Source organism: Anas acuta, chromosome 2, assembly GCF_963932015.1.
Source record: "Anas acuta chromosome 2, bAnaAcu1.1, whole genome shotgun sequence".
NCBI classification, from domain to species: Eukaryota; Metazoa; Chordata; class Aves; order Anseriformes; family Anatidae; genus Anas; species Anas acuta.
The window spans coordinates 60,968,561-60,979,980 of record NC_088980.1 but is presented as its reverse complement, the minus strand read 5'-3'; the positions used below and the strand labels follow the sequence as shown (position 1 = coordinate 60,979,980).

The window sequence follows — 11,420 nt, the reverse complement described above, 5'->3', positions numbered from 1 at the left end:
TGGTTAAAGTCTACAGCAAAGTCTAGATCCACACTGTTGGTGCTGTGTCAGTCCCCATATTCACTTTGCTGTTTGAGAAGAGATGAGGGCTCTTGCTTGGATCGGACCAAATGTTCAGTTAGCTGACACCTCTGTCTCTGACATGGGTCAAACACAGAGGCTTTTCCCCTTTTTGTGGAGATTCCTCCACAAATGTAAGAAACTTCCATTTAGACAGGGCAACAGATGGTCCTGCCAAAAAAAAAAAAAAGTAAAAAAATAAAAACAGGATTTTTTTTTTCATGTGCACTGACATATGTTTGTCCATCCAGAATTCATTTGTCCTGTGATATAGGATTTTCCCTCAGTTGGCAGTAATGAATCCCCTTTATAAATTAATGCCAGAAGCATTTCATTTTTAATGTTAAACAGACATTGAGCTCTTCGATCACTCCACAAAAAAGCAATACATGGAACTACAGGTGTGGTGTCCCAAAGCAAATTGAACATGGGAAAACAAAGTTTTGTATTTTAAGTTTCAAGCAGTGCTGAAGTTTAGCTGAGAATTTGTGTGCCAAGTTACAGCTTAAAGGGATTTTTTTTGGCTACAGTATAAGCCCTGGAGAATAGGAAGCATTCTAGAGGAAGCATCAAATCACACTTAACTACTGTATGGCAGAGCAAGTGGCTGTGTTACAACACAATCATTCAATAAGATAATTTCTTATGTTAGCATTTTAATTAAAATAAAGAATACTTGCCTCCATCTTACACTCTACGATTCTCTTTTCAAATTACACAGACAGACAAAATGTACAAAGCAAACAGAAAATAGGATCACAAATCCTAGCAGACTTGAAGGCATGACTCAGAAGCTTTGTTAGAAATATGGCCAATAAAACCAGAGTTAATGATTCCATAAACATTTATTTCTAGGAAATATTAACAACGGTCCCTAAAATGTTTCTGGGCAATAAAGGATAAATAACACCTATTATTAATGTAATGGTAAAAAATGTCATTTACCACACATTTGCAGTACTCTAGTTAAATACATTATTAAACAGCATCCCAGTATGGATTAACACTGAACAGAAGCTCCAGATGTAGAGATGTTTCCCTGTGGTTTTATCAGCATCAACACGCTTGTTGCTAGCCCAATCCTGATCCCAGTGTGGACAGGGCCTTTGGCTTGCTCTTTTTGGTTTTTGGATGAATAATAACACTTGTGCAGACTTTGCACTGGGCTTGGTGCTTTGATCAAAGTACTTTCCAGTGGGCACAGAATTTGCCTCTAATGTTTGCACCTCAGCTTGTAAATCACTGGGGCGAGACCCTGTCAATCCAGCCTTGCATACCACTCTCTCCAGCCAAACAGTTGCACAGATTGTCCCCTACAAGACCTACAGGTCTTGTACAGAGACAAAATAGGTCTTCTGCCCATGCCAACAAATGGTTCAGGAGCCTTCCCTGCACTTCCTTCCCTCACCAGCTTTTCCCAAGCAGTGTCTTTGCTCAGCCCAAAGGCAGCAGTGGGAGATTAGATGGCTACTGGGCAGTGTGTGGCAATAGCCAGTAATGTACGCGTCTGTTTCTGACAGTAGAAGCGGTCTTGAGGAGAGGCAGTGCCTTCTGTGGTGACCTTCTGCTCTTCTCCACTAGCCACATAGCTCTGGGCTTAGAAATGGTGTCTTTTTTTGAGAAAGACAAGTAGTGTGGCACAGCCAGTGCTAGCTAAAGATGTGGTCAAAGCCTCTTCTGCTCATTGCAGTTAAAGCTGATCTTCTCACTGGAGCCCAACCCAGATGTGTTTTACGGAAAGGTATTGCCTATAGTATCCTGGAGGATGAAGCAGGTCCATGAAGGCTTCTTTCACCGTCCCGTAATCCTGCAGCCCCGAAACGCTTAACGCAGCAGCAGCCTTTCACTTGGGTAACAGCACTCCAAGTTGGTTGACATTTGCCTCCCTGCAAGGGAAATTTTCATCACTGATCTCTGCGTGGTCGAAGACGTGTTCTGGGTTATACGCGATCATGTCTCCCTCTAGTGACTAAATGTCTGTACTTTTGAAAGTCGTGACCCCAACTTTACAGATATTTTCAAAAGGACTGTAAATTACACACCTACCTATCTATCTGTAGATGAAGCGCTCTCTCTCTCTCTCTTCCTCTCCCCCCCGATTCTCCCCCCCCCCCCCTTTTTTTTCTTCCCACTCCTGAGTGTGCACCAAGGTACAAACTGGATTTTCCTTAATATTACCCATTTATTAATAGTGTAATAGGACCTCTCAGTATGCTTCGTGTCTCCATTACGTTGGGCTTTAAAATAAAAAATGCAGCATCTGACCAGGAGGAATGATAGATCTTGATTAAACAGGCAAGCTATTTACTTTGTACTGGCAGCTAATCTTTGCCCAAACATTTAAATCCAGACAGTGATTAACAGCAACTCTACTAAAACTATCACTTGTGCTTAATACAGATATGAGAATCCCTCTTTCTTATTTGGCAAGCCAGAAGAAATCTATTTATCATCACCAAAAAAAATGTGGTTCAACTTGTTTTTAAAAGACATAGAGAAACATGGAAAATAATGTTCAGACTTTTGTTGACTGGAGAAAAGAGTTAAGAGACAATGATCAAAGAAGCTGGAGGCTCACAAAAAAAAGCCTGCCACACTGTTTTTTCTCTAGCTTATCCCAAAGGCAATAACTCACTTCACATTGGTAATAAAGAGCAACAACACACAAAGCATTGGACAGGGAGGATATCCTGAGATTTAGAAAAACAAAATATTTTATCTTTAGTCCTAGCAATATGAGGCATAGTACAAATCCTGGTACTTATCAATAAATGGAAACAGAACATCAGACCATAGCACTAACCAAAAAATAGTGTCATGGCACATACTAAGGATAAGCACTAAGAAGCAAGGAAAGGCAATACAAAAATCCCATGTGAAGTAATGTCACATTCCTCACATAGGGACAGAAGGAAACAAGGAAGAAAAATGACAATATATCTGAGCTGTATAAAAAGAGAAACATTACAAAACATTATTTTAAAACTGCTGGGAGATGCTAAAACAAGCAGCACAGGACAAAGTCAGCTTCAGACTCACTTTTCCACACAACATTTTAAAACAATTATTATTGTAATAAATAGAATTGAAAAAGGATATGAAAATGATAGCTTTATATGTTTTCTTTATTGAATGTGTACCCTGGCACGTAAAATCAATTTTTCCAGGTGGAAAACAAAATTGATTTTTGTTCTCATTTGTGGTGGCACTGAGCTTGTCTAACTCCATATGTAACCTGTGGGTACACTGAGAGTTCAACAATCTCAATATTTCTCCTGACTTGGGAACCAGAACCTGGTTCTGCAACTGTCAATATGTTTGGCCTCAAAACTTTATAGGGTCTCATGAAGTGGGAGCAAGGAACATCTCTACCATCTGTAACATCTGAGTTTCATGTTATCCCACTAGATACCCTAGATATTTCAGAGGGGAAAAAAAAAAAAAAAAAAAAAAAAAAAGTATTTTAAAATCTATAGAAACTGAAAAAATTTGGAAGTAGGAATGGTACCAAGGGCTAGATGTCAAGTTTATAGTGTTCCTCAAACTATTCCTACCTAACTGCAAAACACAATATTCTACCAGTATTTTATATGGTCTGAAAGTTCTTTTTTAATTAGTAATAATAACTGCAATAGGACTACAAAGCTAGAGAATCCCTTGAAACTTTCCTTAAAAACTCACTGTGCACCTACTCTGTTTTCAAGGATGGCTTTATTTTTCCTGCTTAGTCAGCTCTAGTTCAGCTTCTTCTCAAAGTCCTAGTCTGGTCCTGCTGCAAAGGACTCTAAACACAAGTGCATGTCCTTCACCTCAAGACACTTCCTAGACTCCTTTAGGTACAGTGTAAAAGTATGAAATAGACTGTTTTTGTTGTTGTTGCTGTTTTCTAAAATAAACTATTTTGCAACCATTCCCCTTTTCATCACCTATATTCCCCTGTTCACTTCCATGGATTCAAATCACTAGCTATATTAACAGCATCTCCATATCAGAAAATCCTGGAAAAGGTAAAGAAATACAACACATTTACAAATCTTGAAAATATTACAAGCAACCATCCGTACTGTCAAAACCCAAAAGGTATTCCAGTGCCCCTCAAGAGCAAAGCAGACAGCTCCACCAGTTACATCTCTTACACCTATAGGTGGCACTAGCTATGTTCGTAACATCTCAGCCCATGATTTCATTTATTTTTGCGGACCTTGACTACAGCTTCTTGTCTCATTTCTCCCTTGCTGTCAGTAGAGGTGTTAATCACAGACTTTAAATACATTCAGAAACACTTTCAGCCACACTACTCATGCATTTAGAAAGCAGAAACAAACTCTCTCCATGTCTGCCAGTTCACACACCTCTACCACCTGGGAATATGCCAATGTTCTCTGGATGTCCTCAGATATTAAGGCCAAGTAGTTGCAAATACCAGTCTGAATCGTACTTCTCAGGATAGGTCTCTTAAAACGTTAGGGGATATTTAACATTATTCTCCCAGACCAGTGTCTGGTGAAGAGAGGAAGCAAACCTACCAGGCTCCCAAGGAAAGCAGCATCAACCCACGATTCACAGTTCACACAAAATTTGACAATGCGACATTGACTATTTTTTGAGCCAAAGATCTTTCTAGATTATAACCACTAAGCTAAGCAGCAAATGTTTTTCCTGTCACATGAGAAATTTCTGAATTTTGGCAAAGACCCAAAACCTGAAAAATAATGCTGTTCAAAAAGACAAATGAATAGAAGTCACTAAGATTAAATTGTTAAAATATTTCATGCATGTATTTTTTTTTCTTATTCTTATTAAATCTTTAAATTATAAATTAACTAAAATACTGTAATGAAAATATTGGCTTGAATTATAAAAGAGTAAACTGTTCTTGAAAATTACAAAAGGGAACATTTCAAGAAGACACCCACCCCCTGCATGAAATGTTTCAGATTCATTCAGAACAGGCCAAGATGACCCTTTCTTACAAGCAGGTTTTATTGTTGTTTCAGTGAACCTGAATTTTCCAAAAGAGGAAACAAGGAGTTAAAATAAAAAAGGTTTAGACTTACTCATTGAGTATCCTATTTCTCTTCCTTGCAGTCTGCTAAGTTTTACCCTCCTGTTTTCTTTAATTTTATGATTCATTTTATTTTATTTTATTTTATTTTTATTTTATTTATTTTATTTTATTTTATTTTATTTTATTTTATTTTATTTTATTTTATTTTATTTTATTTTATTTTATTTTATTTTATTTTATTTTATTTTATTTTATTTTATTTTATTTTATTTCTCTAATTCTGAGAGCCAAAATGTTGGAGAATAAACGTATTAGATTTTTTGCCCAAACTCTGGTGTTTGACCTTTACAAACAGATAGTACCCTCACACCCTGCTCCATCCAGAGAGAGCTACAAGGAAGACTTTACTCCAGAGACACACAAAACTTTTCCAAACAGCCCAGGAATTTCCTCAGCTTGCTCTGTCTTCAGCTGTGTGCCCAGAGCACAAGAAGAAGAAAAGATGGATCAAAAATATATTGAGGGAAGGACTAATTTCACGTAACTTCAACTATCTAAAATGGAGATGTCTATTTGAAACCACCCATTTAGGATCTGTCAGCACTCAGTGGAGCGTGCTGATTCACCTCAGCCTGAAGCAACTCCTTGTGGGATGAGTTGCCCTCCAGAAATGTCTCTTGGGTGCCTACCGAAGAAGCCTGCAGAACTCGCTTATACTCAGCACATCACATTATGCCGGAATAGTTGACCTGATGGCAAAGACCCCATGCACATACCCTGAATGCAAATGCTGCTTTTGGGAACAGAGTGTATAGGGGCGGATGTTTGCCTCCTTCCCCTCCTGGTCTCCCTAGCTGGTTGCCATCTGTATCACAAGGCTTTTAAACCTCAGGCCATCTTTGTGCCATTGTTTGGATGGCTTGTTAGATGTTGTGCTATCCTGCTCTTCCCTTTTCTTCTTAGCCTCCAGAGAAAATACAAATATTACGTACTAAAATTACTGGTCTTTTCTTTACAAAAACAGGCCAAGAAGCATTCAGAATATAAAACATTGCATATACCCTAATATAGAGGCTGAAGAATTCTAATTCATTCTTGTTGCAACATTCTTTTATTCCACTTTCCAATTGTTTATTTAAATATTTAAATGATTAGTTATTGTGCAACTTAATTAAAAACAAACAAAAAAACACAAACAAACAAAAAAAAACCACAACTGTTTCAACACTTCAGCTCTGTTAAACTACATTTTACACAAGAATTAGTGTGAATTTTACTGCTATATTTTCCTAACTTATTAAAAGGGCTGTACTTTACAAATAAAACTGCAGGATGGATTTATTATTTACAGTCCTAGTCCTAGCCTTCGTATCTACTTAATATGTGTAAAGTGTTTAGTTTTCCAATGTAGTCCAGCTGCATCACTGGAATCAAACTTGTAATTGCCTCTTTGGGATTTAAAACCATTACAGTTGTGCTTTTATGTTCTCTTTTGTTTTGCTTGAATCACTTTTTCAGGTCTATGAAGTACAGCTGGCACAATAAAAGTTTGATCAATGCATAACCAATGCAGTGTATATTTCTTCCAGATATATAAAACCCAGGTGAAAAATGTTAATCTATGAAAATTATCTTTGTCAGCTACTTATTCTTGGAATTTAAATCGGTTTCAATCTTGAGGTATATGGTTTGGCCTGGGGTTTCCCAGTCTGGGTTTTTCAACAGTTTCTTGTAATGTGTGCATTTGACATATTAAAATGAATGATTGCCTGATGTAAAGTTTCAATTACCAGGGCAGATTTTTTTTCTCATACTGTGATACTTGAATAAAATTATCGGAACCACAGAAGTTAGCATTGGAAAAATCCTGCACAAGCAGCCTTTATTTCCTTAGCAATTTTGGATCCTATCACGCATCATTGACATTGATGCTATTGGATCATCTACTCAAATCCTTTAGGCCTCAAAGTCATGCTCTGGGCATACAGGAAATAACCAAAGCTCTGCCAAGAAACTGAAAAATTAAACCATTCAGATTTGGCAACACAAGCTGGGCTTCAAGTTCTGGAGTACATTAACCTGGTAGACAATTAATTCTCGTTCCCTCACACTGATTTTAGTGGCTTTCTCCACGTAAGGCCTGACTCTTCTGGAATTACTGATGGAGAAAAGTATTCTTCAGCAAGAGCCAGGATTTCAGAGTCTGGTCTTTAACTAACATTATTACATAATACTCTCTAAAGTCAACTGTAAAATAAAGTATAAAACAGGGAAAATGCCATTGTACGCCTTTTTGATGGTAGATAGCAATGTATAAAAACACGGTAGGTGTATTAACATAAAACTGTAGTGCCAGTTTAAAGGTGGTGTTGCCAGATCTCATGGCTTCAGCAAGTTTCACAATATTTGATGTTTGTCTCTGAATGCTCAGTTTCAGGAATTAAATGATTACATCAGACTCATGAGCAAGACCACAAATAAAATGGACCAGATTTGTAAATAAATCTTAAAGCCAACTTCACAGTAATAACACCGTTAGCAATTAAGACCCCAGACTCCCCCATTCTGTTCATGACATACATAGTACATAACAAAGCCCTGTATGTTTTCTGAACATTGATTGACCTTGTTCTCAGGCAAAATAAGGTGTGTAAGCTGCCCATACATCCCAGCAGAAAGTCTCTCTCAGCCACTGCAATGTTTTAAGGAATAAGCTCAATCTATAAAGGCATCACAGCTTGAGTGGTAATCAAGTCTGGACTTCCTACTTCCTACTTCCTTGTCTACACAGTAGGTCTGGTCTTGCTACACATGCAAGACAATTGCTTTGTGGGGGCATGCATAAGGCCAGAGTCCCTAGCAGTTACAAGAAGGCTCTCCTAGACTATCTTCAGATAGGTATTATGATCCCATCTATATGAACAGAACTTACATCAAAACATAAATGTGGCTTGGCTGAACACGTGAAGGGAAACAACTGTTTCTACGGTACATGTGACTAAAGTCTGATTGCAATGGAGACACTCATACCTTCAAGAGCAATAGTGATGTTTCTGGACAACATTCACATTTCTTCTTCCTGTCTAAACCAAAACTAATTCTAAGATTCAGGTTTCTGGAGCTTATATTCATCTTTATAAATTCAAGGCTTGTTTTCTGTATGTTGAAATAAATACTTAAAATCCATAGGAATGCCAAGCCTTCCTCATTTTATCTTTCACCATACAATGAAGATATTTTGCATACACAAACACAGTCGTATAAATTTCCAATTAATACTCACTAGAATGATTTTGCTGTTCTTACATACCTTGCTGTCATAACTGGGTGTAACAAGAAAAGATTCACAAATGCAGTATGTGCTATCTATTTTTAAAAACAAAGAATATGCACAAGATAATCAAGTTTATCATTCAAGGGAAGATATTATTCACCAATGTCACAAACCTAATAGAAAAGACCCAGACATATTCTGGGATGTTCACTTTAAATTTGTATTAAATAGATGGCTTTTTATTTACTGTCCAACCAACATGTATGATGTTTCTTCTATACTAGATTACTCTCTTCAATTGTCCCTCAAATTAAGACTCTCACTGTATTTGGTCAGGAAGACCTTACCCTACAATAGATATCTACAAGAAAACAGCCATGCCATCAGAATAAGATTCCAAGGAAGCTTTTTCTTTTTCTGTTTATTCACCACATAGCTATCACCTACCTCCCCATTTATGTGTTGTTCTCCTGCATTTTCTGCTCATTTCCCATCTGCTTCTTGGGAAGCCACTAGTAGCAACTTTTCTAAAATATGTTAGCGATTGAAGAATTTACTCTGGCATGATTTGGCAGATCTCATGAAGCTTTCCAAAAACATCTAATTTCTTTATTTTTAACTGATTTCAGACACATGTAGTTACAGAAGATCATGTTCTGACAACCTTCTCCAGACAACCAGAATAAGCATGGCTATTCCTGATCTCCCCTGACTGTATACAGAGTTCAGATCTGGCAACTGTAAACAGCAAATGCCCTGGATTGCTTACCTCTTTCTAGAACTTAAGCCATAACATCTCACCTGAAAACAGTCTTCAGATATATTTGAATATAATCAGATATATTGTGGGGGTTTCTTGCACTGTTTTCTACCTGGATAAAGTTAAAAAAATAATAACAAAAACAACAATGGCAACAACAACAAAACAGACAGATGTCTTCAAAACACCACCAACAACAGCAAAACTCTTTTTTATTGAAAGTCAGTGGGCCAAAGGCACCTATATTCCTGCCAGTTTTGAAAATTTAATTTGGGATTTAGGAAGTACAGGTCCTTGCTATGAATTCTTCTGTGTAAGACCTTTCTCAAGAAGAGGTTTCTAGCACCCTCTCAAGAAACACCTATTCCCACTCCTTCTCTGTCAAAAATTACAGCCTCTCTATTGTGATGATGTTTTTGTGATTATGCTCAAGACCACCTTTTATTTATTTTCTCAAAAACAAAGAACACCCCACCACCCTAGATTATTTCACAGAAATGAAAAAATGGCAGTACTATTGTGAAGAACTGGTGCTAAGATAGAAAGGGAATTTCCTAAAATGATTTTGCATCCAAATATTTTATAAAGTAGCATTTAAATCTAAAGTATTTATGTCCTTGTAGGGTCAAAGTCCAGCAAAGTGGGCTTCTCCCATCCTCAGTCCCCATACCACCATCGCATTCCAGCATGGAAGTATGTGAGTTAAAGAATCAAATGCTGTTGTAACTCTGACATGTCTCATTGTCTTTATAAAAATATCCATACTGCAGCTAGTTTTTGCCATCATAATGAGACTTAGTTTCTCAAGTTTTAGGTCAAATCAAGCATTTCCAAAACAGCTCCCTGTTTTCAACTGTAGAGATTATAATCTGAAAAAAAAAAAAAAGAAAAAAAAAAAAGCTCCAGCAATAGATCTGCAGGCACTGCTGTTGTAATTTGTATGTTGTGATGTGTCTATGAAGCTTAGTTCGTCCTTATAATGCAACATTCAGGTTGGGTAGCTGCACTACATTCTACATTGTGCTTATTTAAAGCAAAGCAAGTTATTTTTCTTTCACAGCACAGTAACGTTTCACTGTGAATATTTGCAGCCACTACAGGTGTACACATAGGAGGCAGAGTAACAGAAGACTTGTTAATTTATTTTACCGGTGGGATATAATGGTTCCTCAGCACCTCTCATCTTCCCTCCTAGAAGAAGGAGGCATGAGGAAAACATTGTACTGTGTGTCTTTCAAATTTGTGCTTTCTGCCATATTTGTACAAAGACCTACCACATCATTTGTAATGCTGCCCTCTCTAGAACTGCTGCTTCCCTCACGTAATATAAGCAACAAGATGTACCAAGCAGGAAGGATAATACACGTTCATCCATATTTAGTCTCACATCTCTTGGCTCTCATGAGACATGCCACACCAGCATGTTCTGGAGGATGAAAGTCAAATGCTTAACTATCAAAAAATGCCATGTGGAGATTCATGTTCAATACAGCCTTTCATCTAAACTGCCACAAAGCATTCCCAACCCACAGTCATCATCAAAAAGGAGAAGACAGTTAGCCTCAGTCTCATTCAGACCTAAACATGTACCCTGAAGTAACCACAAGAGATGAACTTTAAAGCCAATGCTAACCATAATTACTTCATCATTTGGCCAGCTCCTCCACTAACCAGGAACTCAGCTCCCACAGGGTGCCGAGCCACCACCAGCTGGTTCTCCAAAACCCTTTTTGTCAAGCTTATGGTATGACTTGGATGAAGTTGGAAACCTTGTGTTAGTAAGCCTCTTTATTGCACTACCGGTATTTCTGGCAATATTTCTTATCCCCTGCACATACCACCCCTGAATGGAGGTGCTGCTCTGGCATGCTCAGCCGCAGCAGGTGCATTAAGACACATACTGGAGTGACCCAGAGAGAAAGTGTGCTTCCAGCCTGTGCTCCTTGAAATGACACCCCTGTATCCCTCTTTTGCCATGCTCTCTCCTTCACCCACCAGCCACATCTCGTTGGTAGATGACAGATCAGGAGGGAAACCACAATACTGTACTGCATAAGCATGAGAATGAGAGCTAATTTATGAGAGAATGAGAGGTGGAAGTTGGTTGTGTAAGACCTGCACCTAACGCATGAGCCTTGGATACTTGCACTCTTCTCTGTGAGCCTGTCAGCTTTCAAGCACCTTCCTTCTCTCATGAACTATTATGGTGTTTGGTGTTGTGGTTAAAAAGAAATTTCTTGGGGTTTCCCCTTCGCTGGAAGTCCCCTGGTTAAGGCTGTTGTTGCTGAGGAAGTCTCTGCAGCCTTTCCTCTGGTCAA

General features: G+C 38.0%; 1 long non-coding RNA gene across 1 annotated transcript in view; it reads right to left on the bottom strand.

The window, feature by feature from the left end:
* Positions 1-282: 282 nt before the first annotated feature.
* Positions 283-11,420, bottom strand: part of LOC137852817 (uncharacterized) — a 51,853-nt gene continuing 40,715 nt past the window's right edge. Inside the window, exon 3 of the long non-coding RNA XR_011094054.1 lies at positions 283-1,946. This is a non-coding gene — a long non-coding RNA (uncharacterized lncRNA). The remainder of the gene's footprint in view (positions 1,947-11,420) is intronic.